The 26,828-nt window shown below is 43.8% G+C and overlaps 1 long non-coding RNA gene across 1 annotated transcript; it reads right to left on the minus strand.

Moving 5' to 3' along the window:
- Positions 1 to 6,027: 6,027 nt before the first annotated feature.
- Positions 6,028 to 25,390, minus strand: LOC121828682 (uncharacterized). The gene is made up of 4 exons (XR_013050512.1): positions 25,286 to 25,390; positions 11,604 to 11,719; positions 9,001 to 9,821; positions 6,028 to 6,240 (listed from the first exon to the last, which is right to left on the minus strand). It is a non-coding gene; the product is annotated as an uncharacterized LOC121828682 (long non-coding RNA).
- Positions 25,391 to 26,828: the final 1,438 nt, after the last annotated feature.

Genomic DNA, 26,828 nt, shown 5'->3' on the forward strand with positions numbered 1-26,828 from the left:
TTGTAAAGGGTGTTCCTGGAGTTTGTTCCTTAGACACTTTCAATGGCTACTATTTGGTAGCTGCAAGGGAGTCTGCAGAGTAGAGCTATTCTTTTAACCTGAAAACACATGGAGCTCAGGGAGTAAGAAAAAAAAAAAGAGGTGAATTAGTATTGTAACAGCAATTATCTCAATCTGTCATCATATCTAGTGGTGAAAATTATTAATTTGAATACTCTCATTCTATCCCATATCACCAATGAGAACCTATAACTCATATTTTGTATTTTGGAGGTGCCATTCATAAAATAAAGTGAACTAAGAACTTATCAGAAGGAAACCAGAATTATAGAATCAGAGACCAAGATGTAAAATGACTGATTTGGGGCTCCTGTTATTCATTATTGATAGTAATTTCTTTGGTATTTGAACTGAAATATAATTTTTTCTTTTGAAAATATTTACCTAAACAAAAATAAAAGTATATTTAAGGAGACAAAGAACACCTAGATTTCTTAAAGAGATTATATCCAAACATCATCTGTGTAGATATTTGTGTATTTTTCTGCAATGATGTTCTATTGCTGTGAAGAGACACCATGACCAAGGCAACTCTTATTAAAAAATAACATTTAATTGGGGGTTTGCCTACAGCTTCAGAGGCTTAAACCACCACCTTCATGGCAGGGAATATGGTGGCATGTGGGCAGACACAATGCTGGACAAGTAGCTGAGAGTTCTACATTCTGATCTGCAGGTAGCAGGAAGAGAGACAGACAGACAGACAGACAGACAGAGAGACAGAGACTGACTGCTGGACCTAGTGTGGGCTTCTGAAATGTCAAAATTCACCCACCCCACCCCCACCCCCACCCACCACCCACCCCGGTGACACATTTCCTCCAACAAGACCACACCTCCTAATCCTTCCAAATAGGACTTTAATTTGGTTTCTGGCAGCAAAGATAGGAGATTCAAAACCACCTGTAACTCCAGTTCCACGGAATATGATGTTCTCTTCTGATCTTCTTGGGGCCCTCACACACACACACACACACACACACACACACACACACACACACACACGGGTAAATTAAAATATATATATGTGTTTTGTATTCTTCATTATTCAGAGTTTTTCCAATTAATCTTAGTGACTTTTCCCATATTCAAACAGCCAACTTCTATATCACCTTTGTACTGTTCATATAATATTGGGGTATGAATTAAAGTAAGATGGCATCTAGCTAATGAAAGTTGCAATCTAAGGGATCTTGAGACTGAAATGAAATGTTGCGGATTTTGAAGAACAAAACAAAAAGCTGTCACATAGCATCTTCAAAATACGTTAAGTTTTTTTTTTTTTTTTTTTTTTTATGAGTTTCTTGCCAGGGCCAGAGAGTGGTAAGGTCTTGGTAGCAGGCTGTCCTCTGTAGAGTCAGAGCCCTGCCAGACTCCAAAGGAGTCTTACGGATGAGAGTTAAACTTTGTTGATGTGCACCATTAAAACATACTTACAAACAGGCGTCAAACCTGCTCCTGCAGCTACATGGACTCCCTGAGTATCACTGGACATCAGGGGTCTTCTCAGGCACATGTGGGCTTTTGTCATTCTGAAGTTTATTTTTGCAGACTTTTCAGACTGGGACGGTAAAGAAACACTTGATTGGGCTGCTCTGACTCTTTTAGTTTTATTCTTTTAGTTCGTGTTCCCACAGCACCAACAATATTGCTTTTTTTGCTGGGGTTAGTGGGAGAAAGAGAAGGTATAAAGATGGAGACGTATCTCGATGTGAAAGCTCTACACAGAAATGCCCGGAAGGAGAGGTAGGAGGCATTTGCAGATCTGCAGATTTTCCCCATAGTTCCCTGCAGAATACACAAAACAACTCCACGAGACTCAGATTTCTAGCTTATATCTATGTCAGAATGAAGGACAGGCCCGATATTTCACCCTGTAACAAACATCTAGTTTTAAGAACCTGTACTAAATGTTGATCAGGTTGTTTTCAAACCTAAGGGAGTCATCAGTATTGTTTGGGCAGCCTCACAAGTCTATATATACAGTCTCAGTGTATTCCAGCTGCATGTGGACCACGGATTGTGATTTTGATGAACTTGACTATCTGTTTCTGGAAAAGGCAGGTGTTGTATTTGACTAGACAGATTTCCATGTGTGGGTATCACTCTTCAGGACTGGTACACCCGTGGGCTATTACATTCAGCACTGTGCTTTTCCGAAGCAGCCCTTCTGACCCAATAGACTTGCCGTGGTTTATGCTCAGACATCAGATCCACCCTGTTTCCCAAGCTTCTGTGGCGTTATTGGCATGTTAATTATTACAGCAAATGATAAAATGTGCAAAATGGTCTCCCCCCCTTAATGACATAAATAAATGAAGCAATTAATTTTACACAATAAAAACAAGCAATACAATAACTTACAAATTTGGAGTTTCTTCATTATTACATCAAATTGCAAAATGGAAACATGTAATTTCAAAAGGCTCCTAAATAAAAATGGAAACACAGCTGATGCCACATCCGCTTGTGGGCTGCAGAATAATGTGGGGGTTTTGCACAGTGTGGAACAGTCAACATCTTTTAGACACACCAGGCCAGATACATTCCGAAACTATAAATCTTTGAGCCGTCCCAATGATCTAAGCCATTTATGTGCTGTAATGAAAAACAAAACAGCTTCTTGTTGCTCTTCGATATTAGTTTGGCATTCTCAGAGTTACCATGCTTAGGACACTCAGCTCCACTTATCTGCAGTTGCAGAGGCTGGAAGCCTGTGATTGATCTTGTAACTCCAATATCTCGAGAGAGATAAGTAGGGAAGCAAATTCCCCGAGAGGGTTGACAACAGTTTTTAAAATGAAATGTGTATACACCAAGCCTGACATACTCTATTGCCCACCATCTTTGAAACCGTCAGTTTCCAGGCTGACATTTGGTTCTGTGTGTTTGTTTTGGTGAGTGAGAAAGTAACACATATTTTCTTTGACATCTTGTGCAATTTTACAAGTATTCAGGGCACATTCCCTGCTTTGCATGGAAAATGTATTTGCGCAGTTGTCAGAATGATGGACAGGGGAGCGAACGGTAGGACAGAGCGCTGATCTTTGCTTGTTATTACATACAATAGCCTTGTAGGAATCATGATGTGTTGGTGAGACAAACTGTGTCCCATTCTGGAACATATTAAGTTTGTCTCCAGGACGCACATGACTTCGCTAGGGTGACGAACCTCATTCATAATAGATGCTAATCTTTTCAGGGCTGACTGATGACAGCCCTCCCTGCCCTTCACGGAATTAGAGCCCGGTTTTATCAAAGGACTCAAACTGCCTGCTAATTAGACTAATTCCCTTCATCATGAATTATTTATTTCCATTGGTAACCGATCACTGTGACATTAATGGGTTCTGCTCAACTTAGTTTCATACCAATACACACTAGGAGTTAAATGCTTAAAAATTCCCAATACTTCACTCCAGGTCAAGTGTATCTCTAATATTTGACAGATTCGATGGAGCTTCGATGATTATGTTTTAGGAACAAATAAAATGGGATGGAGTTTCATATTTTGTTTAGATAGGAAAACAAATCCATTTCTTTCTCTGCTCAGGTGTCTCCTTGCTTGGCCAGAACATGTCATCTTATGTTGGGCTGTTTTCTCTGAGTTGCAGGAATTTTGTCAAGGTCACACTAGTACATGAAGTAGATATAATGCTAGCTAGCCAGATACAGGTGATATTTCACTATTTATTAATATCCTTTGATACAAAATCAAGAGTGTTAATATCTTGTTTACTTATTTATAAGCACACTTTTTTTTTGAGACAGGGTTTTACTATGTAGCTCTGGCTAGCCCGGAAGTAACTATATAGACTAGGCTGGCCTCACAGAGCTCTGCCTGCCTCTGCCTCTTAAGTACTAGGATTAAAGATGTGTGTTACTATGCTTGGCTTTATAAAAGACCATTTAAAAAATGTGTCTTATTTAAGAGCCCAAATGGTGCATCTGTTAACATCTAAGTTGTATGCAGAGCAGCGCTTCTCAACACACGATCAGTGTGTGTCCTGGACCACAGAAGCACTGCTGCCGAGATCGAAGCTTCCTGGGCCTCATCTGACCTGTTAGAACCCGAAAATGGAGCCTCAGAATCTGCATCATTAACCCATAGCTTGACATGGTGGCATATGCCTGTAATCCTAGCACTCAGGAGACTGAGGCAGGAGGAGATGGAGTTTGAGAGTTTGAGACTAGCCTGAGCTACATAGTGAGACTCCAACAAAACAGCACAAGACATCCCCCACACACTATTTGGTTCTTGAATAGCCTAAGAGTTACTGACATTGGTTATGCAGGAAAAAATAACAACAAAAACCAACCCACCAAACAAACAAACAGATAAAACAATTAAAACGGATCAGTATGCTCTCAGGAATACTAAGCTGGCTAGTCTCTAAGGGACAGAGGCTCTGTGGAAAGCTACGATTGCTTCTGGATTTGGTACCAACACACAAAGCGCATCGCCCGTGCTGAGTGGCTGTTAAGTCTGAGCATCAAGGCAGTCTGTGAATGTCAGACCCAAGTGTCAGACATCACACCTCGCTCAGGGGACACAACGGACAAAGACGTCAAGGCCGAGGCCCTCACACTCACTGTTCAGAGAGGTAATTGGAGTGAGGTGGAGAAGCCGCTGCGCACACGCTAGGTACAGGTCCACAGTAGATACCTTGGTCATTACAGAGTGGATGGTGGGAAACGGGAAGGGGGGAGGGGGGAGTGAGAAGAAGGCAAGATAATGAGCGGTAGCTGGAGATGAGGAGGCAAATGTCGAGCAAAGACGTCTTGTAGTCCACAGTTCAGTGTGTCAAAACCACAAGCAGCTGTAGTTTCGGGTTTGCACACACACTCCACAGTCAAGAAGAGTGTCCCAAGCGGCATGCACCTGTGTGAGCAGAGGACCGTGCTGCCAGCAGTGATGGTTAACAAGGATCAACACCTTGTGCACGCTCACCAACTCCCAGCAAATCCCATCACACTTCGACTTGAAAGCATAGGGGATCTTTCAGATTGTCCAGGAAACAGCAACATTGCATAAGTGAATTAAAAAAAAAAATAGTCGAAGACACCAGAGAGCCATGTAACCAAGGGGGCATGTTATAGGGGTTTGGTTTATGGTTAGAGTCTGCTGTGTTACTATTGCCAGGAATATGAATTCATAGATCAAACAGTTATGTGTGAAATTTTCACCGGGTTCCTTGTACCTACAAAATGAGGCTTCTGAAATTACACCCGAAGGAATTAGGGATTCCTGAAGAGTTTAGAGTGCTTTCTCAACTATTTATGTGAGCAAGGAGCTCACGGTACCTGAGATCACAGATACTGTGTTTCGGTCTGAGGGAAGGTGGGGCAGATCGGGCTGGTAGGGAAGGGAGGGAATTGGAAGTTTCTCATTTGTTCCCTTTCCCGTGCCCGCTTCACATGCCTTCAACTGTCTATTTCACACAGACAATCCACACCCCTATTTACATATGTTTAAGAAAACCTTGGAGGCCGTTTCAATCGCTGACACCCTCCTCAAGCCGCTGGCATTTAATGCATTTTATTGATCTGCACATGTCAGTTTACTAAATTGCTCTCCTCTCCCCCCCCCCCCCCCTTCTCAGCCCGTCTATGAGTCAGACTGCAGCTGGAGCCATTTTACACTGAGAAGTTCATTCATGTGTTAATATCTGGTATTTTGAATGGATCTCACTGGCAAACCTTCCACAAAGCAGAGTTATCAGTTAAATCAGAGAAATAAAGATTTTCCTAAGAATAATAAAAACCAAAGCTACCGAGGGCTGCTGGCCAGGGGTGGCGAATGTTTCCAGGAGACTCTGGCCTGATTGCATCTGCCGGTTTTCATACCAGCCCCCTGAGGAGACCTCTAGATGATACTCTGGTTTAATAGACACATGGTTTTCAGTGGCTTTGGGAAATCATGTCCTCTGCCCGCATCTGTGATATTTTCTGGTCATCAAAGAAGTCTTCTTTGTTTTGTTTTTGAATTACATTTTTATTAAGGAATTCTTCACAAATGTGAAAGACTACTCAGATATGCTTGCATAAATAACCCTGACGACCCCAGGAGTCATCCACCTGTCTGCAGGTCATAGTCCCAGGACGGAATGTGGAGGTTATGTCATTAATGCGATGTTCAAAATAGTGACCAAGAGAAGCCCATAGGGCAGGATATGAAGTCTGAAATGCAGTTGGAGTCTGGGGTATCATGGGAGCCTCAGACGTCTGAACTGGGGGTAGGAACCAGGACTACAGAGGGCATAGCTTCTGAATTCCATCCTAGTAATGGACTTACCAACAGATGATGTCTGGGATCACCTGGGTTCCCTACTCAAGCACATTTGAGTCTTTTAACATTTAGGAGGAACTCCCTAAAGTTACAAGCTTCTTGCTAGACAAGTAACTAGAGGCTTTGCATATTGAAAGAGAAACTTGTCAATTACAAGTTGCTTGGGGCTTGAATATTTGGAGGAGTTTTACACCATCATTTCCTCTAGTGCAAAATAAAAACAAAACAATTCAACATAAACTCAAATAAATCAAAGTAAAAGTAGTTAGCTTGACAAGCAGTCATATTTCCTGACCTTTTCTCTCCCCCTTTGAGCTAATTAGCCAATCATGTCAGAGTGTGAAGTTATCTCCCGCCAATGGGATGAGAGGCAGTCACCACCAACATCAAGGATAAAAGACTGACGCTACGTTGGTTCTGGTGTTCTGCCAGCCTGGTTTGGGTTCAAATTTTAAGGCATTCCCTGGTCTCATTCCCTTTTAGGATGAGCCACAGGAACCAAATTTGCCTTTCTGCCACAAGCAACCAGGAAACTGGACCCTGCAGATAACTATTCATAGACATTGGCTTGAAGAGCTCGGAACTCTGATGCTTAGGAGATAAAAATGAAATGGTGGGTTCCACTACCAACTTCGGTTGGTTCCCACAGATAGTTTTCAGACTACAGTACAAGAAGGGACTCAACCCAAGTAGAACAGATCTACTGAGAAAGAGGCTGGGAGGCTGAGGAGCCTGGAGGTTAAAAAGCTCACCTCCCGAAGGGGAATACACTACAGGGAAATGGAGCTCCATCAATCTGCGTGGACAGCCCTTGAGTCTTTGCTGGCTTTTAGGCTGTGCATGCATGGGATAAAGATTCCACAAGCCACAACACAGCATGGTCAGGGACTTGCCATGTTCATAGGGCAGGGGACATCTAAAACATTAGCCATTCAGCCAGGAAGCTGAATGATCACCCAAAGTAATTTGGTCAAGTCCATAGGGGATGCCTTGGAAATAAAATCGGACCGCTCCTAAAACGAAACAGTGTTGCATGTGGTGGAGAAAAGTCAAGGGGCGGGTATCAAGTGGAAGAGCAAGGAGCTTGTTTGTCGAAGCAAAGTCAATACCATTTAAAGGAAAACAAACAAACATCCAGACATTCAGCAACATTACATTCATAATGTCTAGAATCCGAGGGATGAGGAAAACCACCAGACTAGCTACAAAGAAGAAAAATGTAACCCGTAATCAGAAGAAAAAAAAAATCAGTGTCTAGATAGAGGCAACTTTTTCAGGTAGAACTAGCAAGAGTGGGAGTTAAAATAGCTTTTTTATTTTACGTTTTCCAGACAGGATCTCACTATGTAGCTCAGGGTGGTCTCAGATTCCCCCACACCCTACTACAAAGACACGTCTATGCTCATGTTCATTGCTGGTCTCTTCACGGTAGCTAGGGAATGAAATCTGTAGCAGGAATCTTAAAAGTTCTTATTAATAAAATCAAACCTGGGGCCAGGTATTGGGGTGAACGCTGGAAGATCAGAGAGACAGAACAAGCCACAGCTAACCTCACCTGGCCAATTCCTCAGCTGATCCTGTTTCCTCAGACTGGAATCTCCTGAGTCCTCATCCAGAATGAATCTCAGCTGAACTGTTGCTCAAAAGTCTAGAAGCTTAACCAGGCTCTAGAAAACAGGTTTCTGGTTTTCACTCCTTATATACCTTTCTGCTTCCTGCAATCACTGCCTGGGATTAAAGGCATGTGTCACCATGCCCGGATGTTTCCAGTGTGGCTTTGAACTCATAGAGATCCGCATGGATCTCTGCATCCAGAACGCAAGGATTAAAGGTATGTGTGCCACCATTTTTTGGCCTCTGTGTCTATCTAGCTGGCTGTTCTGTTCTCTGACCCCAGATAAGTTTATTAAGGTGCACAATATATTGGGTTACACAGTATCACCATAGAAATCAGCCTAGATGTCTATTGACTGATGAATGGAAAATGAAAATGTGGTACATACATACAATTGGATTGGTACAAAGAAAAATGAAATTTGCAGGAAAATGAATAGAAATGGAAAATATAGAGAGACAACTCAAGCCCCATCCGCCCAACAGATGCCACTATGTTGCTGTGGTAAACACCATGACCAACAGTAACATGGGAGAGGAAAGGGTCCATCTGGCTGACAGGTTACAGTCTCTCGTGGAGGGAAGCACCAGGGCAGGACCGTAGCCTGAACACAGAGACAGGGAATGAGGCAGAGAGCGCAGAGGAACACTGTTCGATCCTCCTGCTGCTGCTCAGGCAGCCTTCTTCTACAACCCAGGACCACGGGCTCACAGGTGGCCCTGCTGTGTGACCGGGGCACTCCTACATCAGTTAGCAGTCGAGAAATGCTCCTGCAGACATGCCCATGGGCAAATCTGATGGAGGAAGTTCCCTCTTCCCAAGTGTGTCAACTTGGAGATCAAGATTAGCTATCACAGGCACATAGCTTAAGATTGGGGTGTCCGGGAGAGGCCAGGAAGCCAGAAGAGCCCCTGAGAAAGGAGAGAGGAAGAGGAGGCCTTAATGGAGGAGAGGATGGTAGATATGAAAGTAGTGAGGAGCGGCACCGAAGGTTAGGTGTTTAAGTAGGTCATAGAGAAATCAAGCTAAAACTGACCTGGAAACTTCCTCCTGGCTGGAAGGTGCTGTATCAGCTGCTGGGGAGAAAAGATATTAGCTGTCTTACAAGCAGTGGTTCCTACGTGCTTTACAGACCTGCCAGGCAAGATAAACCTATTGGTGAAATAATGGCATCATTGTTAAGGGGGAATCAGCTGCTTTGCAATTGGATCTGTGGTCTACTTCACAAGAGGGAATTCATGCCTGATACTTTAAACCTGGTCAAAAGCCCATGGTGAGGGGGGTCAGAGGTCCTGTTGGGTAATCTACTACTGCTGTTTTGTTGGAAATGTTGTCAAACGGCCTTCCAAACATTTGTGTTTATAGATTGATTAATGCTGCTCTCAACTTTGGTCAGAGAAGGTTCGTTTTGCAGTGGGCAGTGATTAATGCAGAGACTCATAACTTGTGCTGAGAATAAATAACACTGAGCGTTCACTAAAGGTCTATCTATGCTAACCGCTCCTTATCGAGGGTTCAGGGAACACTGGAGAAGAGGAGGCAGGATAATATAAGGGCTGGAGTATGGGGAAGAGTGAGAAATTCTGTTTCTGGATATGGCGTGGATGTTACGCTCATGAGCTCACAGCAGCTGTGGTTACCTGCACAAGGTCTGCAAACTTGAAGCCAGTCAGCCTTCCCGCGTGGATGGGAGAAGGACTCACTGGACCCCTCCCCTAGCTGGGGAGCTATTGGCAACTGATGGCTGCTGGTAAAGGGAGAGTCATTTTTCTCAAAGGGTGTGGCTGCTGGTAGATTGCCCATGTGCCAGTGGATGGTCTTATGCCCATGCGCACTTCGGCAGCACGAAGTGGACTCCTGGGAAGGAGGAGGAGGATGAAGAGGAGGAGGGGGAGGGGAGAAGATAAAGGTGGAAGAAAATGGCGTTGGTTATTATCAAGTTATATTGTTTACATGCATGAAATTGTCAAAGACTAGAAAATATTTTAAAATGATTCAAAGAATACTGGGGCTTTTGTTGTAATATAAACTTTGGGACAAAACCTATTTCTAGAAATAAAGGGGGATATCTGTGATGATTCAGGAAATAATTTGCCAAGAAATATGAAATCCTAAATACGTGTGCCCTCAGTATCAGAGCTTTAAAATACACAAAGCAAACTGTGGCAACAAAGAAGGAACAGATGACCAGCTGCTCATGGGAACAGTGATCTCTGAAACCAGACAAACCTCAGCAAGCCTAGCCACCCGCTCACTATCCAGCAATCCGATCGATTATTTATAGAGAGCTTTAGAGAATAGTCCACCAAACTATATCAAGATACATATTCAACTGTATATCTTTTTTAAAAAATCACCAAAAAAATACACCATGTACTGAGGAGGCCATAAAGTTAACATTGAAGTATTGAAAGGGATTATAATCATGATGAGCATGTTCCCTGACCACAAGGGAATTAAGTCCAGAATCAGTACAAGTAGAAGCTGATGATATTTGTCCTCTGGATACACTGTCAGCTCTAGTGGTCCTCTCGGGCTCTGGGACAGATGTTGTGCATCACTAGGACTTTCTTTAAGCAGCAGCTTTGAAACTGCCAGCCCATGCCTGCCAAGTTCACTTCCACCGCCCCGTGGAGCTTCCAGCATCTCATCTCTCTGAGGGAGAGTCAGGAGGTTCATTCTCCTGCTGTCCACAGAGCTGGTGCCCAGGGCTAACGACAGCCTGGAAATCGGATGTGAAGACTTGATGTTCCAGGTCCCCAGGCTCAGTCCTGGCCGCCCAAACTCTCCTCACTCGTCCCGTCCCTGCAAGCAGGTCTTAGAAGCAGCAAAGTCCCAAAGTCTTTTGTCCCCAGCAGAGAGCTATAGCCTAGACATGAAAATAAGCAGTCCTCAGGAGTGGCATGGCAGGCCTAGGCAAGTCAGGCCAGGCCAGCGGGGCTCAGAGCATCTATTCCTCTGTTCATCTTTTTTTTTTTTTGGCTAGCTTTCATGGACTTGGGTTTATTTATTTATTTCAGAGGATCAGGAACATCTCCTGAAATACTTGCTGGGTTTTTAAACCCATTTCCATGGGTAGCAACAGACAGAAGCAAATATAGGGAAGAGGACCCATATTAAAGTAAGGAAGGTAAGTACAGGAGAAAATGAACTAAACAGGAGACAGTCACCGAGCAGTACAGTGTCCTTGGACGCTGCTGTATCGAGCTCTGCTTTTTTACCTCCTGTGAGACGTCCAGCAAGTTTCTATTATTTCTGAGCCCTGGTTTCCATACTTAGAGAATGGGCACAAGTGCATACCTTGTCAGGTGTGTCCTAAGTACAGGAAGCAACACTCATGCATGGATTGTGTACACATGCATGCACATACACTCTTATCTTATTTAATCAGATAATACTTGTAAAATGCCTGCTCTCCCTAGGATTTAATAAGTACATAGTAAATACTACAAAATGAACACAAACTCTTAACTTGGGAGCAGAGGGCGTCCTCCACAGAAGGAGGGGGTCTGAGAGAATTGGAGCAAAGACACTTTTAAAACTTTTGCTGAGGATAGAGGTAGGGAGAGAAAGAATTTAAAATGAATAGGCTCCTTTAAGAAAATTGGAAGAATACTCTACATTGTTTTTGTAAGCAACCTGCTAAAACCCTGGTCTTCCTGGAGGCAGAGGTAACTTCTTTCCAGTGACTTCTAATAGAAAGCCTGTTTTCTCTTCAAAGCAGAGACCTCCCGACTCCTCCACTGTGGGGTCCCCTGAAGACAAACACGGTGTTTAGAGCTCACTATACATTCTGTTGCCTGTGCACACATTCTAAATATAGTAGCCAGATGATTACTTAATTTAGCTAGCAATGGCAGATTGTTGACAAAGAATCCCTGCTGAGTTCCAATGCCTCAAAACATGGCGTTTATGAAGCAAATCATATCTGCAGAAATGACTAACAATGCCATTCGCTTCATAGAGTGACATAATATTTAGCTCTGTCATTGGAGTCTAATTGCCTTATTTTTACAATGTTAGTACTTTATTGATAAATATAGATTACCTGGAGCTCGTCGGTCCTGCGGCAGGGGGCGCAGCACTTGCAGAGCGAGGCTGTTGGGCTAGGGAACTCAGAGTCCCTGGGACCATCTGCTCCCCAATACGTGGTTACAGGATGGCACAAAAACAGCAACGGCTCATAAACAGGATTGTTTTATTGACTCGTGATTTAATAGATACTCAAGACACTTAAGCAATTGGTTTCACTCAACAAACGAAGGGCCCTACCAATAAAATCCTGTTGCATTGTGTTGTTTGGGCAGTGTGCTGTGTGGGAAGCTGTGGGCTGGAGAGTTAAGCTCATCTCATCTTTTCTGATCCACAGGGGATACGTGGGCTCTTGGATCCTGCCTTTGCACTTAGCTATTGCTTTGGATGAGAGTGTGCCTCATCCCTCCGGCATGTGTAAATATAATGGGGTCCAGAGAATCCCACTCTGCCTGGCTTAAGCAAAACAAGAAACCACTGGCTGTTAGGACTTAATAGTCCAGTGTTTGGGGACTGGATCCATCTGTGCATCTCCATTTTTCCATGAGTTTTTTTTTTTACCTTCTTCATTAGTTCATGGATATGAAGCGCCCATGGGCCATACTGGTACAGTTTTGACTTCCCAATGAAGAGAAAATGCATCTCCTTAGGAATTTAGGAAGACCTCTCCAGGGCCTGGATTCAAAAGCTCTCTTTGGCTCTGCTTGGCTTCCCTACTCATTCTTCATGTGAGGTACATGGCTGACTGGGAGAGAGTTAGGTACCAGAGCCACAGGTACCAAGTAGGCCATGTTGGACCCTGAAGGAAAGGCTGATGGATGGGCAATGAGATACTCACTGTCTTGCCAAAGTGGGGTGAAGAAGTATAAAGAGAGGTTCAGCGTGCCGTGGGTCTTCTGATGGGAGTGGCTCAGTGTGCTATGGGACTTCTGATGAAGAGGTTATTTTGGATGCTTCAGGAGGCGAGAGCCACTGAGTAGAGCTTTAAAGATGGGCAAGTTTTAACTGGAGCGAGAAAAATCTGTTTATGAATTTCTGTTCTATAAAAATATTTTTTTAATCATTACAGTAGTTGCATAATTAAAAAGCAAGTCAGTGGGGACAGCCCTGGCCTCTAGAATTATTCTGTGAATAAGGCATTGTCTTTCTAAACTTCGAGGTCAGGGAGCATGCCTAGTATGGTGCTTCCCTGGATGGAGGCAAAGCTGGTGTATTCACGAGGGTCTGGACTTTCCTGGTACTTCTAAAACTCCTGCTGCTTCAGCTTAGGCCTTGCCTGACCTATGTGTAGGTTTCAGAGTGAGCTCAACTCCGAGCACCTCAGACCTCTTCCTAGTAGACACTGGATAGTGCCTAGCAGGGTTCAGTCTTCATCTGTTCACTAGATTAAATTTCATGAGATGACGTCATACCTTTTCCCTTAATCAAAAACAAAGTGTATTTATAACTCAGACATTTCCAGAAAATAAAGCCCCTATTCTAGGAAGAACCCGTGTTGTAAACTCAACCGTCAAAAGGTTCCCCAGCATCACATCCTGTCCTGACATCTGAATGGTAATCCCCACGACCTGAGACTCCAGCACCTGTCCCCAGTACTTACTACCCTGAGACCAAGTTTTTATTGAGTGCTGGGCTTTGGGAAACTGCTCTGAACCAAGGGGTCAGGGCTGGAGCGCGTTTTCCAGAATCCGACACTGGGGGCACTCTCCAGCAGGGTTGAACAGGTTCTAAAAAAACTGGGGGCGCTCTCCAGCAGGGTTTTCTTAGGACAAAGTTTTCTAAGGGGGAAAAAAATCAGGAAAAACGTTAGTTTTATTTGTCTCCTTCCTCTCCTTTAAACAGATCCATTGGACTCTTTGGATCTTTTAGAGACTATTTCCATGTGCGCTTTGACTAACATGGGAGGTCAGAGAGGAACAGTGGTGGCATACTGCAGAAACTATTTTAGATACTTTATTTTTATATACTTCGTATTTTATATACTTTATTAGTACTATATTTTCTATCCTCACCTTCACTTCTTTTTTTTTGAGGCAGGGTTTCTCTGTGTAACAGTTCTGACTCTCCTGGATCTCACTCTGTAGACCAGGCTGGCCTTGAACTCAAGAGATCTGCCTGGCTCCCTCCACCCCCTCCACCCAAAACCCACCCCCACCCCCGGTACTGGGATTAAAGGCATGCACCCTCATCACTCGGCCCAAGGTTTTATCCATTTTCTTAATCTTATTTGTCCTAAAGTCACCTCCAATCATTTTGTAGGGGCAGGGTATAAACGAGTTCATTTAGTAAAGCAGCGTACCTAACGTCTGCTTAAAGGACTTCCCAGGCTGACTCTGTAGGACACTTTCTTGGACCCTCTCTTGATTTTCTCACAAAAGCCTTAATGGTGAAACAAATCAGCTTTGAATGGTGATATGGTTTTAACTGGTTCTTCCAACACTTCCAGGAGGAGAGAATAAAGAAGAGCGTCTGTAAGAAGCTGTCCTTGCTCAGGTCCAACCCCAGGGTGACCAGGAGGAAGTGGACAGCACAGGACTCATCCTTAGGTCCAAAGCACTGAGAGGACCTGGGTGATCCTGGGGTGAGGTTCTCTCTTCTGTTGGTTGAGTCTTTGTTCCAAAACATGACATAATTTGTGAGACTGCCAACTCATTCAGAACTCAGCTCTTGACCTAAAATTCTTATGGATAAGTTCCTGGAAGGGTCTCTAATAGGATAGTCCTGGCATGGGAAAGGATCCTATACATGTCCATAGAAAGTAGTTGAAGATCTATGAGTTGATGCTATGCTGGTAACTGACCCAGTTTGGATGATTTAAAAACCCAAGCTCTGACACCCATAATTAAGGAAAAAACCACTAGAATAATCCAGAGCTGAAAGAGTCCACTGTGAGAACTGACTCAGAAGCTCAACAATGTCACCAGGTTCCTCAGTCAGTCCCCTTCTCTCCATGGTGTCTCTGACAGTTCTTCAGACTGCTTCTCCTCCTTTCTGCAACATGGTGGCCAGCAGTGATCGGAATGGCAAATTCTTGTCTCCTGGAAGAAAGTATCTGTTGCTTCCTCGCCCATTGGACTTTCTTCTGCTTAGACCAACACTTGTCTCATGCTCATCTCTGAACCAATCAGTGGAGACACGTGACTAAGGACAATCCCATTCCTGGAGGACGGAGTCAAGGACAACTCAACGACATAGTCAGAAATTTGGACAGGGTAGGAAGATGGGGAGAAAGGGAGAAATATATATCTCAAGATTACAAGAGGGGCGGAGAGAAAAACTAAGTAAGCTCATGCTACCATTACCATTAAAATTTTGGGGGAAAGACCATTTTGTGTGTTGGTCTATGAAGACCCTTTATTATCCTCCCGTGGGGTGTTGCCAGAGCACCTGCTGGCAGAATTACCTGCATCTATTTTTGATCCTCCTACATGATGCTATGTCATAAGAAAATCTTGGCATGGTGGCATGTGCATATAGCCCACCTGTTCTGCAGGCTGAGGCAGGAGAATTCAATTTGGAGACCAATCCAGGCATAGGCAACAAAGTGAGATCTTGTCTCAAAAAGAAAACTCCTAGAGATTAATCAGGCCACAACCCCAACAGAAGAAAGGTCACATCACAGCATAGAGAGAACAAAAGAACACCGGCAGCCCTACTCTTCCATCATTAGATTAGTGCAAATGAAGAAACAAGAGACTGCCTGCCCCTGGAGCTGGAGCTGGAGTTCAGTCGATACAGCAGTGTGTGCATAGCATGCTCTAAGCACCACATAAACCGGGGTGGCGGCTCACATCTGTAATCCCAGCACTCAGGAGGTGGAGGTGAGAGGATCAGATATTTAGAGTCATCCTTGGCTCCATAGTAAGTTCAAGGCCAGCCTTGGCTACCTAAGACTCCATCTCAAAACTACCATAAACTAAAATGAAGAATCTGGACAGTGTATTCTAAGGGAGTTATTAGCAGATTGTATTGAAGGCAAGGGGACTCCTCACAGAATACATGCAGCTTATTAGTGACCAGCCACTGCTGGACCGAAGTAACTAGCTAAGAACTGGGATTTGCCTATGCAGCACAGAGATGTTGCTTCTGTGTGAAGTACAACCTGGGAAAGGTGATGCCCAAGACAGCAGCAAGAGGGACACATTGAGGAGCCTCTCTCTGATAGGTGGATTCAAAGACCTGGCCACGGATAATGAGCCAGTCTGGACTGGCTTGTTAGACTCAGCTTTTTATTGGGATTCTGGAAGTTTCTGTTGGTGCAAACAACACAGCTGGCTATAAGAGATTCCTTAAAATTAGCCCCCCTCCATTCTGCTTAATCACAAAGTTCTGATGGGCCTTTCTTTGCCTTTGCTCCAAACATGGGGACAAATGCTAATTCTTCAATACAGTCATCAGACCTGGCCTTTGAATCTAAGGATAAGAATTCTTTAAATTCATTTTGTAAAATCTCTTTTATTGATTGTCTCTCCTTGGGGTCTTTTCTCCACTGGTATTATCTGTATTTGACTATGAGTCTGCATGATTAATAAAATCCACCAAGCAAACAAGTTCATATTTTTGCCATTTATGAAGTTTATTGTGTTGTAAAAATCAATGTTTTGCAACTAGAACTCTTGGCAGAGTCTGTGATAGGGACTGCCTGAAAGATGTTGTGGACTCTCTTCCTTCTTTGAATGATTTTCTCTTCATGTAAAGCACTAGTTTAGTTTTTATATATGTAATAATAGTTCACCACCATAAATATCTAAGGTGTCTCTTAGCAAGGTGGGCAATAGTCTGCAGAATGACATGCAAAACAGTGTCTACACTCATGGGCAAACCACAGACCATGGACCTGGGCGAATATGCTTACCTCAGGGTGACAAAGCTTTAAACACAATGAACTATAGAAACACATAAAGCCTCTAGTGAGTCTCTTCCCAGATGCTTAACTTCTCTTCCTTGACCCTCTGAACAGCAGAGCCTGGAAACTTATCTGTAGGCAGAAGTTTCTGTGTCTGGCCAGCAACTTCCAAATACCCAGCAGCTGCTTCCCAAATAATTGACTTGGAGGCTTAATATTACCTATAAATGCTCAGCTGGTAGCTCAGGCTTACTACTAACTAGCTCTTATGCTTAAATTAATCCATAATTCTTATCTATGTTTAGTCACATGGCTTGGTACCTTTTCTAAATGTGACATTCTCATCTTGCCTTCTCTGCATCTTGCTGTGGATATCACTCTATATAAACAAAACACTGATGGCCAGTGACCAGACAGGAAGTATAGGCGGGACAAGGAGAGAGGAGAATTGGGGAAACAGGAAGAAGGAGGGGGAGACACTGCAGCCACTGCCAGGACAAGCAACATGTAAAGATGCCGGTAAGCCACGAGCCACGTGGCAAGGTATAGATTTATAGAAATGGGTTAATTTAAGATATAAGAACAGTTAGCAAGAAGCTTGCCACGGCCATACAGTTCATAAGTAACATAAGCGTCTGAGTGATTATTTTATACTTGGATTGTGGGACTGTGGGGCTTGGTGGAACCTGGAGAGAAGCTCTCCAGCAACAGCATCTGTCTGGTAACTCCTGACTCTGCCCTTCCTCTTCCCAGCATTTTTAGTTTGGTTGCCCCACTTATACTTCCTGTCTGGCTACTGGCCAATCAGCATTTTATTAAACCAATTTGAGTGACAAATCTTTAGAATGTACAAGAGAATGATTCCACAGCACTCATCTGCTTCTTAGTTTTGCCTTGCTCAGCTTTCTTAGGAAACACTTAGCTGTTCTCTAGTGCAGGAGTTCCCACACAGGTCTTTTTATCCAAGTCCCTTGGCTGGCCTCAAACTCAGCCCTTGCTGAGTGTTTTGGGACCTGTTTCTTTGGAGAGCTGAGTCTCAGATCTGGAGAAGAGATGGGATGTCAGAGGGAGGTGGCTGAAGGAAGAGATCGACATGTGTCTCGTATGTGCTTTCTACAGAGATTCACTCATTTAGTAATAACATACGATTGTTCTGTTAATCAAAAGCCACCAGGAGAGGATTTGATTTTACAGTTTTTTTGTTTTGTTTTGTTTTTAGTTGCTCTCCATGTTGCATTTTGTGTGTTAGAGCTCTCTGAGGAGTGTTGTGAAATTAAAATGCAATGGGCAGGCTTTGGAGGACAGGTTGAGGATGGAACCCCATTTGGAATGAAGCAGAAAACAAAGAACCACACCAAAGCTTCCTGCAGAAGACAGGGTGTAACCCCTTCCTGGTGGCATCTCTTTTCCCTTGGGGCTAAACATTTGAGCACCAAATTTATGAGGATATATAGGAGCAACTTCCTTGGGATGTTCAAGAAGTTCAGCTTGGGCAATGGGGGATGGGGGGTCTTATATGGACATCCAAATAAATTCTTAGCTACTTCTTGAAATATCTCTATTTCTTGGATCTGGAAGAAAAGACAGGAAAACAACAAACAAACAAAAACCAGAAAAAAGAACTCAATGACAGAGTATTTGACCATGTCAAGTTCTGTTTCCAGCTCTCCTTCAATATCCAAATTCTTGTCTACTTTGTCTATCAACTTATTAAAGGAAACACAGACAAGCTATTAAGAGCTCTTTGATGACCCCATAGAACAAAACTGAACTTAGTGGCCTGATCAAAAGATTTTCCTTCCTATGTAAAACAAGAGAGGATCGTCCATCTATCTTTAAAAAATAAAAAATGGACTTTTTGTTTTTTCTACTCTCCAACTGAAGGCCGGTATGGAATATCAGATGGGGACAGCTAGCCCGCCCAGATTAGAGTTCCCATGCTATCCATCACTGGAATAAAGCCCAGCAGCACTATTGATCCTAATCTTGAAGACAGGTGGAAAGGGAGAGGAGAGGTCACAGCACAGACGAGTATGAAAGGGGTGAGACGCTGATGGTGAGGTGTACACAGGGAGAAAGAGCAGCCATCATGGGCAGCAGGAAAAGGCGCTGAAGGCTGAAGACCAGGAGAGGATGACCTGAGGAGCCCCATGGCTGCTTTACATCACCCGAATCAAGGAACTCCAATTGAAATCAGCCTGGATTTCCAAGTTAAGATAAAGACAGCGTTGCTCTCCAGCCAGGGTGAGTCACAGAAGCAATCACACTCAAAGCCTGTGGAAGTGACATCACATTCAGAGCTGGCACAGCCAGCTGGCAAGCCCCACCACCACCACCACACGGGGTCTTGTTCATCAGGCCATCACTCTCTCTCTCTCTCTCTCTGTTCCCTCCTACCCTTGGCGTCTTTCTCTCCTCCTGCCCACTGAGTTTTAAAGTTTCCACCTGCCCTACTGGCCTTCTCACTTTACAGGCTCTGCTCCCCTAAACTGTGCAGATATCAGCCAGCACATTCACACGTGGAGCAACAACAAAAGTCACGTGCTTGGTTTTTCTATAGCTTAATCATAATGAGTGTCACCATGCTCCTGAAGGGGTGGGGACAATTTTTATCATTTCCTATCATTCTAGGGGAATTTTTGCCCCTCTGCCTTTCCAAATCCTCTGCAAAACTAAGACCCAGGTGGCCTTCAATTCTTCCCACATAGGCCAAGCTTGTGACCGAGCAGAACTCCTTCCCAGCAGCCCAGCATAGTGCTCAGCACTTCCTTTCCCAGGACCGTTAACATCACAACAAAGCCTGTGCTAGCCATTTCCAGTCTCCATATTGCTTGGGATTGGGGAGGGTGATCACGCTTTGCAAACTCCAATATTGACTAACACCTTGACCTTTTGAGGTTCCTTTCAGCACATCAGATATGAAGGCAAACCTCAGAAGCATCTCTGAGGATGGTACCTTCCTTTCAAGTCCCGAGCCAAGGGTAAAGCTCAGGTGGAGCCAGTGTCAAAAGGAAGAGGAAATGATGGGAGGGCCTGGGGGGTGGGTGGGCAGGGAGGAGTATGTTGGTTGGCTAATACTCTGAAGTAATATCTTGTCACAGCTCAAAGGTCAATAGTGTCTGAGCCCATCCCACTGATCCGTTTGTAAGTCCTCTCACATATTTTGCTTTTAATAGGGGCAGCTTGCCTTATTTTACTACCTCACTTAACTTCCATGAGAGCAGCCACCTGTGGTCCACCCACCCCTCCAGTCTAGGTCCTCTCTTTCTCTTCCTCCACAAGCTCTTACAACAAGTATATATTGATCAATTACTAGAGTCACAGAGGCTGCCATTACTGGTGACTACAGACACATTCCAACAAATAAGTTCCATATCTCACTCACAACTCCTGACAGAAGGAATGATCCACAGAAAGTGAAGTTGCATATTTTAAATAAAACTAGCCATGTCTAAACCTTTATAAAACATGTTAAATGAAAGTCAAACATACACAATATGAAAGTTGCTATTTTGGTTATTTTATGAGCTGTACTAAGAATATTCACTTTGGAACTCCTAACAACATTCTGCTCTACTCACAGATGAGTGTCACCCTCAGCCATCATCACAGAAGCTTCTGCCTGCAGTAGATGGGAACAAATACAGAGACCCACAACTGGACATGTTCAGAGTGAGAGATCTTGGAAAACTCAGTCCTTTGCTGTGGGATGGTCTGCATGTCAAATTGCTCTGATTGGTCAATAAATAAAACACTGATTGGCCAGTGGCCAGGCAGGAAGTATAGGCGGGACTAACAGAGGAGAACAGAGAAAACAGGAAGGCGGAAGGAGTCACTGCCAGCCGCCACCATGACAAGCAGCATGTGAAGACACTGGTATGCCATGAGCCACGTGGCAAGGTATAGATTTATGGAGATGGATTAATTTAAGCTATAAGAACAGTTAGCAAGAAGCCTGCCACAGCCATACAGTTTGTAAATAATGTAAGCGTCTGTGTGTTTATTTTATAAGTGGGTTGTCAGACTGCCAGGGCTTGGTGGGACCTGGAGAGAAGCTCTCCAGCTACAGTCCTAAATGGGATGTTTTCATCAAACCCTCCCCCCAGGCCTCAGAGAACTCTGTGGAAGAGGAGGAGACAGATTATAAGAGCCAGAGGGTGTAGCAGGCTTTTTCTTTTGGGCCACCAACCAGCTCCCAAATCATGACAGAGAGACTTATTAGTTATGAATGCTCGACTGAGCTCAGGCTCATTTCTGGGTAACTCTTTTAACTTAAATTAACCTGTTTCTCTTTATCTATGTTTTGCCTCCGGGCTGTTTACCTTTCTTTCCTTCTTTCTGTATGTCTTACTTTTACTGCTTCTGGCGTCTGTCTGTCTGGCGGCTGCCTGGCTTCTCTCTTTCTCCCTTGTTCTCTTCTCCTTCTCGGCTCCCCTTCCTCTTCTGAATCTAGTTTTCTCTCTGTTTTTTTCTCTCTGCCTGCCAGCTCCACCTATCCTTCCTCTGCCGTTCAGCTCTTTATTAGACCAATCAGGTGCCTTAGGCAGGCAAGGTGAAACAAATGCAGCACATCTTTACATAGTTAAACACACATCTTTACACCATTAACACACATCCTTACATTGTTAAACACATGCAGCACAAACAAATGTAACACATCTTTACCTAGTTTAAACAATATTCCACAACAAGAGGTGATAGATAACACCAAGGAAACAGTGTCTTCCAGACACAACAGTACTGATGCACATATGAACTCAGAGACTGGCAGCGTGTACAAGATATGCACAGGTTTATTGGTCTTTTGTATATTATGGTTTCAGATTTTGTTTTTATGGTGTGTGTGTTGTGTTTCTCTTGCTTTTATTTTTTGTTTTATTTTGGTTTCTTTTTTTGTGAAGTGTGAGAGCGTGAAGATGAGGAATTAAAAGGATGGAGAAGTAGGGAGGATTTGGAAGAAGGTGAGGGAAGACATGGTCAGAATATATTATATGAAAATTGTATTTTCAATTAAAAAATATTCACAGTTCTTACCACTATCAGCTCTAGAATATTCCAAAAGCCTAGACAGTACCTACTAAGTGATCCATGACTCCTTGCCTGCCCTCTCCCCAGCTGTTGGTACCCACCACTCTACCCTTTGCCCAGGAATTTGACTATTTTATCACCTCCTGCAAATATGATCACATATCCACCTTTAGTGGCTTATTTCACTTAGCAAGGTGTTTTCAAGGTGCATCGGTGTTCGCAGCGGCCATCAGGATGGCCTTCTTTTTGTTTATCTGTTCAACCATGGATATTTGGGGTATTTCCACTTTTTGTCTGTCATGAGTAAAGATGGTGTGAATACGCATCACCTATACCTGTTCAAATCCTGCTCTCATTCCTAGGATGCAGAAGTGAACTGCCACTTCATGCAGAAATACTGTGTGCAATGGTTTTGAAGAACTGCCACGTCTCCCAGCAGGCATTTTACATCACCAGCAGCAAGGTGCAGGGGTTCCGGCTTCTCTACATTCCCAGCAGTGTTGGCTCTTTTCCGTTTTGTTTTGTTATAGCTATCCTAACTGTGTGTGAAATGGTATTGTCTTTAATCAGACAAATAACCTGCAAATAATACACTCTTGTTGAGATTTTGCTGGATTTTTTTAATCTGTATGTATTTGTGCTTGTGTATTTATGTGAACCACATAAGTGCAGGTGCCTGAGGAGGCCAGAGGGCATTGGATCCTCCTGAAACTGGAGTTACAGGTGGTTATAAGCCACCTTATGTGGGTGTTAGAAATCAGACTCAGGTCTTCCTCAGGAGCAGTAAATGCTCTGAGGTGCTGAGCCATTGCTCAAAACTCCAATATTTACACTGTCATCAGATGTATGGCTTGTAAATATTTCCCCCATTGCATTGGTTGATTGCCCTTTACGCTTCTTTGAAGATGTCCCTAGATACACCAAAGTTTTTAATTTTGATGACGTTCAGTTCACTACTTTGTGGTTGTTGCTTGTGCTGTTCCTATCGTTAAGAACAAAAGGCAAGTCCAGTCTCATGAACCATCCCTTTGTTTTTTCTTGAGTTTTACAGCTTTTGTTCCTACATGTAAGTCTTTGGTGAATTCTGAGAGTTCTTAAATATGCTCTGCGTGTCCAGCTCTAATCTTTTGCATGTGGATAGCCAGTTTTCTCGGGAATGTTTGCTGAGAAGCATTTTAGATATCTTCAGTGCCTACAACAACATGCACATCTTGTTTCTTATGTAGTTTACAGAAGACAGGAGGTTTTCCTTTTGGTGGTTCTAGGTCACTTCTGGGACCGTTCCTATCCTTCTTCCACAACATGCTACCTCACTTCTCAGGGGGTTGTCTCTATTAGCATCCTCAACTGCTGGAATCAGATTGTCCCTGTCTAGGTTTTCGCTGTTTTTATTTGTCCTGCTTTGTCATCAGACTGTTGACTGTCAAGCTCTTGGCCGTGTCTTCCTCAGAAAAATGTCCTCACTTGTTTCTATAGACCAACACAACTGAGAGCCAAACTTAACAAGAATTGTATATAAATTTAAAGTCAGTACCCTCCTCTAAGGGGACATCCAGAGAATCCATGTACCCTCCTCTAAGGGGACATCTAGAGAATCCATGTACCCTCCCCGAAGGGGACATGTAGAGAATTCATGTACCCTCCCCTAAGGGGACATCCAGAGAATCCATGTACCCTCCCCTAAGGGGACATCCAGAGAATCCATGTACCCTTCCCTAAGGGGATATCCAGAGAATCCATGTATCCTCCCCTAAGGGGACATCTAGAGAATCCATGTACCCTCCCCTAAGGGGACATCCAGAGAATCCATGTGCCCTCCCCTAAGGGGACATGTAGAGAATTCATGAATAGAGCAGAGGAAAAGATTCTCTAATAAAGGACTTTACAAGAGCTATTGACTTTGCTAAGAGATTTCTGTCATTTATTTTGGTCTTTATCTGTGTCTGATGGCCACATAATGGGTTTTACTAACTGGCACACTGCTAGGTATTTACAACCCAGTTCTCTTGGGAGGGGTGGAAGCAGTGGTTTATAAGCAACTGCTGGTTTTCATAGAATAAATACTCTCACTGTGGCCAGTTTTAAACACAAGGTGACGTCACTGGATGTAGAAGTGGGAAGAGATCATGCGTGGAGAAATACTGCAGAACATTTCAAAACCAGGTCTAATAGTCGTAAACAATTGTGCCTCTTGTTTATAAGAGCAGGGGTAATGGAAAAGAATTGGGAAGCGAAGCATTTTGAATCGTTATTCAAATGACTTAATGACTTAGTTACTTGTTTGTGGCGGCGAGCAAATGCCTGACAAGAAGCAACTCCAGGGACGGGGTTGATTTCGGCTCCTCGCTTAAGGGCAATGCTGGCCATCATGACAGTGAAGGCATGGCCACAGACGTATGAGAAAGCTGGTCACACTGTACCTGAAGTCAGGAAGCAGAGAGCAGAAGAGACGGACCTGGCTCTCAAGACCTGCCTTCAGTGACCCACCTCCTCTGACAAGCTCTCCCTCTTAAAGTATCCAGAACCTTCCAAAACCTTACCACCGAGTATCTACATACATGAGGCTATGCAGGACAGTTCACATTTAAGTCACGACACAATCATCCCCTTTAATTCCACTAATAGCACATTTCTACCATTCGGTCTCCTCACGTCTGCCTCGTTCTATGTGTGTGTATGCATACGTATATGTGTGTGCATGTATGTGCATATGTCTACACATGTGACGGCCAGAGGTCCATGTCGGGTGTCCTCCTTAATCGGTCTTCCCTTCAATTTTTGAGGCAGAGTCTCTCACTGATCTTGGAGCTCACTGGTTTGGCTAGGCTGGTTGGCCAGAGAGCTCTAGGCAGCCACCTGTCTCCCCCCGCCCCCCAATCCCCTCAGTGCTAAAAGTACAGACCATGCATCCATGCCTGAATTTTTATAACGGTACTGGAGATCTGAACCTAGGTCTCCATGCTTACATAATAAGCACTTTGCAGTCTCTGAGCCTTTTCCCAGGTTTTGTACTTTTTTTTTTTTTTTAATAGAAGGCATGTTCAACAATTGACCCACTGAAATCCTAAACAGTTGACCCTCTGAAATCCTGAAATTCTTGCAAACTGGGTTGAACCAGCTCTAACACATCTCTGGTATCACTCAACCTATTTTGTTTGCACTAAAGGCAATAAAGTTATAAAAGTTACTATCCTGAAGAATTATACAAACTAAAGATGTAAATAGAGCTTGTAAAGGTTCAGATCAATTAACAAATGACATGCATGGCCAATTACTATTGGAAAGACGGATATGTGGGTGGTACTTTGCATAGTACTGAATAGCTAAAATTTTCTGGCTTCTTATTTTGTGTCAAGCACCATGATGAGTTCTTTATTGTAATTTTCTTGTCAGTCCTGATTTAAAAAAATCTCACCTCACTGGTAAGCATAATTGTCAGCCATCTACTGATAAGGAAATTGGTCTTCAGAGAGTTGCACTGTGCTCAAGCATGTTGGGTTTGTGCCCAGGTCTGTGTGAGTCTAAGCATTCCAGAATTCTGTATTGGAAACCAGTGGTTTCCTAGGTGATGAGCAGTCAGGGCAACGGAGAGGGAGATAATGCATCTGGGTAGAGACCTGAGAGGACCACAATACAGTATAAAGCTAGATGTCCGAGTGATCAGATCACTCAGACCTTTAAGAGTCTTCCCCAGATGCCCTGAAAGCCACTCAGAGTTTAAAGTGTGAGATGTGAAGTGTGTTCAACTCTGTCTTTCAGGGGTAGTTTCTGTGAAGAGGAGATAAATGGCCACCGCTGGGATGCTGGCAAAGGATGCTGGGAGCCTTGGAGGGGGTGGGGCTAGTTTCTGGTTTCTATGCTATTGACTGAGGCAGGAAACAGCCTAGATGAGACACTCAAGAGTTGAACTTTGTGTCTGTTGACTATGATATTCCCCTAAAACTGCAAGAAGGGACATAAGAAATTGGGCACTCATGACTTTGAATTCTAGAAGAATTTCACCATGTTTTTGATAATTTGGTGGGGGTTTTTCCCTTCATTTTCTCTGTCTTCTATTTCTGAGAAATGTATTAACCACATGAAAGAGCTGTGAGTTTGATCTTCTGATTTTATTTTTAAAATCATTCCTCAGCTAGTCTCCATACTGATATTTTTAAATTCAAGTTTCCAGAAGAATCTGATTATGTACAGAACACGATTTACAAATTTTATTAATTGCAGGCGCTGTGCCGTTACTTTCTGAAGTCCTGTCCTCCTCTGAGAAGTCTCCCTCGCCGCCTGGCCTGTTTCACGGCCGCATGGTCTTCCTCAGAAGTGGCTTCTTTTTCATTCTTAAGGTGCCTCCTGCCGTCTACTCACAGTATGATGCCCCCTCGGCTTTTCCGCGTTCATCTGTTGTCTCTACACTAACATGCTGGCGACTTTCCTTGGCTGTCTCCTGCGCTGTGGTTTCAATTAGCGCCGAAGCACGAAGGACTGTGAAGAAGATCTGGGCTCCGGTGACAGGACTTGCTGTGTGCTGGTGTCGCCGGGAGATGGTCTAACTTTCAGAACTTTTCCTATTGGGAAAATTTTAAGTGTCAGATCCTGAGACCTTTTTTTTCTTTCTTTCTGAGGCTCTTCAGCTTTTGTTTGAAAACCCTCTGCCTCCTGCTGGAGATTCCAGTCGTAGGAAGAGGCCAAGGGGAAGTGTCCCCACAGCTCTGCAGACCTTTACGGCCTCACTCCTCATCTAAGCTTCCTTTGTTCAGTTTTCCTAACTCAACCTTGACTCTCCGGGAAGACTGGCGGTGGGAAGTGGGCGCGGGAGGGAGGAGGGGTGAGGCACTCCTGGATAAGGATTCTTCAGGGCTGGTAGCCCAACCATCCCCCAGCTCTGCTGAGTCTATTTCGAGCACTCCAATCCAGTTTTCATCATCAGAAACTTGTCAGCATCTCTTCTGATTTTGGCTTTTCTA

The sequence above is a fragment of the Peromyscus maniculatus genome, chromosome 4 (assembly GCF_049852395.1).
Source record: "Peromyscus maniculatus bairdii isolate BWxNUB_F1_BW_parent chromosome 4, HU_Pman_BW_mat_3.1, whole genome shotgun sequence".
NCBI classification, from domain to species: Eukaryota; Metazoa; Chordata; class Mammalia; order Rodentia; family Cricetidae; genus Peromyscus; species Peromyscus maniculatus.